Source organism: Scyliorhinus canicula, chromosome 16 (assembly GCF_902713615.1).
Source record: "Scyliorhinus canicula chromosome 16, sScyCan1.1, whole genome shotgun sequence".
NCBI lineage: Eukaryota > Metazoa > Chordata > Chondrichthyes > Carcharhiniformes > Scyliorhinidae > Scyliorhinus > Scyliorhinus canicula.
In genome coordinates, this window is record NC_052161.1 from 87,516,240 (window position 1) to 87,524,539 (window position 8,300).

Genomic DNA, 8,300 nt, shown 5'->3' on the forward strand with positions numbered 1-8,300 from the left:
CCCCCCCTCGCCCCCCCCCCCTCGCCCCTCACCCCCCCCCCCCTCGCCCCTCACTACCCCCCCCCCCCCTCGCCCCTCACCCCCCCCCCCCCCCCCCTAGTCCCCTCCCGCCACCCCTTAGTTATTTCTCACTGTTTCTCTCCTCTGGGCGCTGCCATCTTGGAGCTCCGTCGCGCATGCGCTGCACTGTCACCCGAACGTCCAGCGACAACCGAACTTGAAAATCCCCCAACTCACCAAAATTCTCTAAATATTCCAAAATCACCAAATGTCCCCAAAATTCTCTAAATATCCCAAAATCACCAAATGTCCCCAAAATTCACTAAATAGCCCAAAGTCACCAAATGTCCCCAAAATTCACTAAATATCCCAAAATCACCAAATGTCCCCAAAATTCACTAAATATCCCAGAATCATCAAATGTCCCCAAAATTCACTGAAAGAAGTTACTATGAAAATCCCCCAGTCACCGCACTCCGGCGCCTGTTCGGGGACACTGAGGGAGAATTCAGAATGTCCAATTCACCTGAAACACACACGTCTTTAGGGAGGAAACCAGAGGACACAAAGGAAAACCTTTGTGTTCATAGATTCACGTTCTCCCCGTGTCTGCGTGGGTTTACTCCGGGTGCTCCGGTTTCCTCCCACAATCCAAAGACATGCAGATTAGGTGTATTGGCCATGATAAATTGCCCTTAGTGCCCAAGAAAGGTTAGGAAGGGTTATTGGGTTACAGGGATAGGGTGGAAGTGAGGGCTCAAGTAGGTCGGTGCAGACTCGATGGGCCGAATGGCCTCCTGCACTGTATGTTCTATCCCCAAAATGCACTAAATATCCCCCCAAATCACTAAATATCCCCAAATCATGAAATATCTCCCAAAATCATGAAATAGTCCCAGGCTAGCACTGTTCCTTCACAGCGCCAGGGACCCGAGTTAGATTTCTGGCTTCGGTCACTGTCTGTGCGCTGCATGTTCTCACCATGTCTACATGGGTTTCCTTTGTGTGCTCTGGTTTTCTCCCAAAATACATGCTTATTAGGTGAATTGAACATTCTGAATTCTCCTTCAGTGTTCCCAAACAGGCGCGGAGAGTGGCGACTAGGTGATTTTCATAGTAACTTCATTGCAGTGTTTATGTCAGCCTCTTGTCATACTAATAAAGTTATTATTAAATCACAAAATATCCCCAAATCACAAAATATCCCAAATCACTAAATATCCCCCCAAATATTTGTAAATATCCCACCAAATATCTGTAAATATCCCACCAAATCATCCAAATTTCCCCCCAAATCATCAAATACTACCCACAAATTCACTAAATATCTCACAAAATCAACAAATACCCCCAAATATCACTACATATCCCCAACAATCAATAATATCCCCCAACAATTACCAAATATCCCCCAAATCATCCACATGTTCCCAGAAATCACTAAATATCCCCCTTCAAAAAAATCACTAAGTATTCCCAAAAGCTGTCAAAATATCCCGCAAAATTAAGTAGCAGGAAATCTCCAAAAAACAGCACAAGAAATCAGGTAACTATCAAGGAGAAAAGGATTCCTTCCGATGAACAACAATCCAGGGATATATGCCGGTGCAGGAAATCCCTGTTGCAGCATCAGGCCAGGGTCTTACTGAATGGCAGAGTGGGCTCAAGGGGCCGAATGGCCAATTCCTGTTCCCATTCCTCCATCTTCCTCAGGTGCTCCTTCATGAAGGAGCAGTGCTCCGAAAGCTAGCGATTCGAAAGAAACCTGTTGGACTTTATGAAACCTGGTGTTGTAAGATATCTTACAGAGGTAATAGGTTTAAGGTGAGGGGGATTTGAGGAGAGACCTTTTCACCCAGTGGGTAGTGGGAATCGAACTCACAGCCTGAGAGGAGATGGGAACCCCTCACAATATTTCAGGAGCATTTAGATGGGCACTTGAAACACCATCGTGTACAAGGCTATAGACCAAGTGCTGGAAAATGAGATGGGAATAGATAGGTGCTTGATGGGCCACAATTTACACAGTGGGACGAAGGGCCTCTTTCGTGCTGTATCATTCTATGGCCCACGTAAAAGTGAATGTGGCCACAGCAATTCACCCACTTTGGGGATGGGGGGAGGGGAGAGAAAGAAATCAAGCCACCTCAGTTACTCGGACATGGCGATCCGATCAATGCCAAGAGCTTTGGGTACGAACTCCCGCTTCCCACTGGGATGAATTTCGCACCTTCCTCGTTTTCCTTGGGTCTCAGCTATTTATTTTCAATAAGCTCCAGTGACACACCCTCTCGCAAATAAGACAATCGAATGTTTTTATTCCCGTATATTCACAGGGATGGGGGGGGGGGGGGGCTCAACGTTTATCACCCATCCCTGTTTGTCCCTCAAGAACGTGGTGGGTGGGCCATCACTGTGAATCCGCTGCTGTCCCTTTGTGGTGTAGGTACACCCACGGTGCTGTTAGGGAGGGAGTCCCGGGATTTTGACCCCAGCGACAGTGAAGGAACAGCTGATATATTTCCCAGTCGGAATGTGGGGGAGGGGTGGTCTTCATGTGCCCCCTCGAAGGAGCCTTAGCGATGGGCTGCGGTGTGTCTTGTAGACATGGCTGCCTCTGTGCGTTGGTGGTGGAGGGGACGAATGTTTGTGGTTAGTCTGCCGATCGAGCGGGGCTGTTTTGTCCTGGTGCCAAGCTTCTTGAGTATTGTTGGGAGCCACACTCATCCAAGCAAATGGGAGAAAAGGTTGTCAATCGAGCAGAACCTAAGGGGGAGAGTGACCACAATATAATGGAATTCCCTCAGACATGAAGGAGGAGCTATATATATATTTTTTATTTATTTTTTACGTCGAACATAATGCAAAAGGTGGCCATTCGGCCCATTGAGTCTGCACTGACCCGCTTAAGCCCTCACTTCCACCCTATCCCCGTAACCCAATAACCCCTCCTCACCTTTTTGAACACTAAGGGCAATTTAGCATATCCAATTCACCTAACCTGCACGTCTTTGGACTGTGGGAGGAAACCAGAGCACCCGGAGGAAACCCACAAAGAGACGGGGAGGATGTGCAGACTCCGCACAGACAGTGACCCAGCGGGGAATCAAACCTGGGACCCTGGTGCTGTGAAGCCACAGTGTTAACCACTGTGCTACCGTGCTGCCCGAGCTGGCTAGAGTTGATTGGAAGGGGAGCCGAGCAAGGAAGATGGTGGAACAGCAATGGCAGGAGTTTTTGGTGGTTATTCGGGAGGCACAGCAGAAATTCATCCCAAGGAAGAGGAAACATGCCAAGGGGAGGACGAGGCATCCGTGGCTGATGAGATAGGTCAAGGACAGCATAAAAGCAAATGAAAAAGCATACAATGTGGCGAGGATTAGTGGGAAACAGAGGATTGGGAATCCTTTAAAAGTGAGCAGAGGACAACTAAAAAAGCAAAAAGGGGATGTGTTGATGTGCAAGTGCACATCAAATTTTTTTTCTTCTTAAAAAATAAATTTAGAGTACCCAATCAATTTTTTCCAATTAAGGGGCAATTTAGCGTGGCCAATCCACCAACCCTGCACATCTTTTTGAGTTATGGGGGTGAGACGCACGTAGACATGGGGAGAATGTGCAAACTCCGCACGGACAGTGACCAGGGTCGGAATTGAATCCGGGTCCTCGGCGCCGTGAGACAGCAGTGCTAACCACTGCGTCACCCTGCTGCCCCTATCAATGTATATAGTTATGCATCAATGTATAGAGTTATCGGTGCGACCTCCGACCAGAGGTGGCGATAGAGATCCAACATGTGACTTGAGAGATTCGGCAGTTGGTAGTAAGTCGCACCAGATGACAGTCGCACAAGAAGTAGCTCCAGGAGAATTCACTGAATTCAATCACTAGTCATCATCTGTATTATAGTTCATTAGTTATCTTTCCATGCGTTTGTTAATAAATCATTTTACTAGTTAAAGAACTAGATGTTCTGTGTTGATCATGGCCATAACGCAGAACAGAACAGGGGTAGAAGATGAAATATGTGTGTAAGCTAGTTAGTAATGTAAAAGAAGATTTTTTTCGATATATAAAAGGTAAGCGAGAAGCAAGAATGGGCATTGGCCCACATGAGGCTAGAGGAGTAGTAACGGGGAACAAAGAAATGGAACTGAATAGTTACTTTACATCAGTCTTCATGGTGGAAGACACCAGTGGGATACTAGAACTTCAGGAGAATCGGGGGCAGAGGTGAGTGCAGTGGCCATCACTAAGGAGAAGATGCTGGGGAAACTGAAAGGTCTGAAGATGGATAACTCACCTGTACCAGATGGACTACAGCCCAGTATTCTGAAGGAGATAGATGTGATTGTGGAGTTATTGGTGGTGATATTTCAAGAATCACTGGAGGTAGGGAGGGTCCCAGAGGACTGGAAAGTAGCTATGGGAGGAAGGCAGAAGACGGGAAATTATAGGTCGGTTAGTCTGACTCTGGTTGTTGGTAAGATTTTAGAGTCCATTATTAAAGGTGAGATTACGGAGTTGATTTAGCTCACTGGGCTAAATCGCTGGCTTTTAAAGCAGACCAAGCAGGCCAGCAGCACGGTTCGATTCCCGTATCAGCCTCCCCGGAATGTGGCGCCTAGAGGCTTTTCACAGTAACTTCATTGAAGCCTACTCGTGACAATAAGCGATTTTCATTTTTTCATTTCATTTCAAGTGCATGGTAAAATAGGACTGAGTTAGCACGGCTTTGTCAAAGGGAGGTCATGTCACAGGAGGAGACACGGGGTGGTTTCTGGACAAGCTGGAATTTCCCCAGGTGGAGGAAGCAGAAAGGCAGGTGTTGGAGGAGCCCCTGGGACTGAGGGAGGTGATGGATAGTATCAGGGGTATGAAGTCGGGGAAGGCCCCTGGGCCGGATGGGTACCTGGCGGAATTTTATAAGGAGTTTGCGACAGACCTGGCACCACATCTGTTGGGGGCGGTTAATGAAGCACTGGAGAAGGGGGAGTTGCCGGAAACGATGACGCAGGCAGTAATCACACTAATTCCGAAAAAGCGGAAGGAACGGTGGAAAATGGGTCGTATAGGCCCATATCACTATTGAACACGGATGTGAAAGTATTGGCTAAGTTGTTGTCGGGGAGGATGGAGGAGTGTGTCCCGGCGGTGGTGGCAGACGATCAAACAGGCTTCGTGAAGGGCAGGCGGCTCATGAATAATATAAGACGGCTGTTGAATGTGATGATGAATCCGTCGGGGGCACTGGTACTGGAGGTGGTGGTGTCCATGGACACGGAGAAAGCATTTGATCAGGTGGAGTAGCGGTACTTGTTCGAGGTTTTGGGAAGGTTTGGGTTTGGGCCGAGATTTGTGGCATGGGTGTGGTTGCTGTATGTGGCACCAAGGGCGAGGGTGAGGACCAATGATATGAGCTCACAAAGCTTTGACTTGGACAGGGGTAGGAGACAGGGTGCCCGCTGTCGTCGCTGCTGTTAGCGCTGGCCATAGAGCCACTGGCGATGGCTCTCAGGGGTCGGCGGTATGGCAGGGGATTATGATGGGACAGAGGGAACATCGGGTGTCGCTCTATGCCGATGACCTCTTGCAGTAGGTTTTGGATCTGTTGGAGAGTATGGGAAGGATTATGGGCCTGCCCAAAGGCCTTTTTTCGGAAAGTAGACATGATCATTTCTGACTTTGTATGGGCGGGGAAGGTGCCAAGGGTGGGGAGGACCCTGCTACTGAGGCAGAGGCAGCAGGGGGGGGGGTTGGCGTTGCCGAACTTGCTTCATTATTATTGGGCGGCGAATGTGGACAAGGTGTGGCGGTGGTGGGAAGGAGAAGGGATGGAGTGGGTTCGGATGGAGGAGGAATCTTGTAAGGGGTCTAGTTTGAGGGCTATGGTGACGGCAGCATTGCCAATGGCCTCGAGTAGGTATTCAAGGGGTCCGGTGGTGCAGTCCACGGTGAAGATATGGAATCAGTTGAGGAGGCATTTTAGGGTGGACGGGTTGTTGGTGCTAACGCCGCTGTGCGAGAATCATGAGTTTGAACAGGGGAGGGTGGGGGGCAGGCGGGGGGGGGGGGGGGGGGGGGGGGGGGAGATGGATAGTGTATACAGGAGGTGGAGGGAAGTGGGGCTGGTCAAGGTGAGGGATCTGTATTTGGAGAAAGGGTTCGCCAGTCTGGAGGAGCTAAGGGAGAGGGTAGAGCTGCCGAGGGGGAATGAGTTCAGGTATCTGCAGGTATCTGCGATATGTGGGGTTTCAGAGAAGCCGGAGCTCATGGAGAGGAGGAAGGTCGATGTCTTGGCCTTCGCCTCTCTGATTGCACGGCGGCAAATTCTGCTGGAGTGGCGGTCGGCATCACCACCGGGGCTAGTGGCTTGGTTGGGTGACTTGTACAACTTCCTGCGATTAGAGAAGATAAAGTATGAGTTAAGGGGCTCTTCAGGGGGGTTTGAGGAAAGGTGGGGAATGTTTGTGACCGTGTTTGAGGGGCTTTTTGTCACGGGGGTGGGTGAAAAGGGGGGAAAATCTGTATAGTTGATTGGTGGGAATGTTTCCCAGGGTGTTTGTTCGCTGTAACCTGTTTTGATACATGTTTGTATCCCGTAACAGCCTCCCCGAACAGGCGCCGGAATGTGGTGACTAGGGGCTTTTCACAGTAACTTCATTGAAGCCTACTTGTGACAATAAGCGATTTTCATTTCATTTCATTTTTCATTTCATGTTTGACAAATCTGTTAGAATTCTTTGAAGAGGTAACGAGGAAGTTAGACAAAGGAAAACCAGTGGATGTGATCTATTTGTATTCCAGAAGGCCTGTGACAAGGTGCCCTACAGGAGGCTGCTCAATAAGACAAGGGCCCATGGTGTTCGGAGCAAGGTACTAGCATGGATAGAGGCTTGGCTGACTGACAGAGGCAGAGAGTGGGGATAAGAACATAAGAACATAAGAACTAGGAGCAGGAGTAGGCCATCTGGCCCCTCGAGCCTGCTCCGCCATTCAATTAGATCATGGCTGATCTTTTGTGGACTCAGCTCCACTTTCCGGCCCGAACACCATAACCCTTAATCCCTTTATTCTTCAAAAAACTATCTCTCTTTACCTTAAAAACATGTCTACTATCCTTGATTGGCCCTAATCTTACTCTAGTCATTCTTTTGTTCCTGATATACCTATAGAAAGCCTTAGGGTTTTCCTTGATCCTATCCGCCAACGACTTTTCGTGTCCTCTCCTCGCTCTTCTTAACTCTCCCTTTAGGTCCTTCCTGGCTAACTTGTAACTCTCAAGTGCCCTAACTGAGCCTTCATGTCTCATCCTAACATAAGCCTTCTTCTTCCTCTTGACAAGTGCTTCAACTTCCTTAGTAAACCACGGTTCCCTTGCTCGACAACTTCCTCCCTGCCTGACAGGTACATACTTATCAAGGACACGCAGTAGCTGTTCCTTGAAAAAGCTCCACATTTCGATTGTACCCATCCCCTGCAGTTTCCTTCCCCATCCTATACATCCTAAATCTTGCCGAATAGCATCATAATTGCCTTTCCCCCAGCTATAATTCTTGCCTTGCGGTATATACCTATCCCTGCCCATTACTAAAGTAAACATAACCGAGTTGTGATCACTATCACCAAAGTGCTCACATACATCTAAATCTAACACCTGGCAGGGTTCATTACCCAGTACCACATCCAATGTGGCCTCGCCCCTTGTTGGCCTGTCTACATACTGTGTCAGAAAACCCTCCTGCACACACTGTACAAAAACTGACCCATCTATAGTACTCGAACTATAGTATTTCCAGTCAATATTTGGAAAGTTAAAGTCCCCCATAACAACTACCCTATTACTCTCGCTCCTGTCGAGAATCATCTTTGCAATCCTTTCCTCTACATCTCTGGAACTATTCGGAGGTCTATAGACAACTCCCAACAGGGTGACCTCTCCTCTCCTGTTCCTAACCTCGGCCCATACTACCTCAGTAGACGAGTCCTCAAACGTCCTTTCTACCGCCGTAATACTTTCCTTGATTAATAATGCCACACCCCCCCCCCCCTCTTTTTACCATCTTCTCTGTTCTTACAGAAACATCTAAATCCTGGAACCTGCAACAACCATTCCTGTCCCTGCTCTACCCATGTCTCCGAAATCGCCACAACATCGAGATCCCAGGTACCAACCCATGCTGCAAGCTCACCCACCTTATTCCGGATGCTCCTGGCGTTGAAGTAGACACACTTCAAACCAGCGTCTTGCTTGCCGGTGCCCTCTTTCGAACTTTTAACCCTATCCCTGACCTCACTAC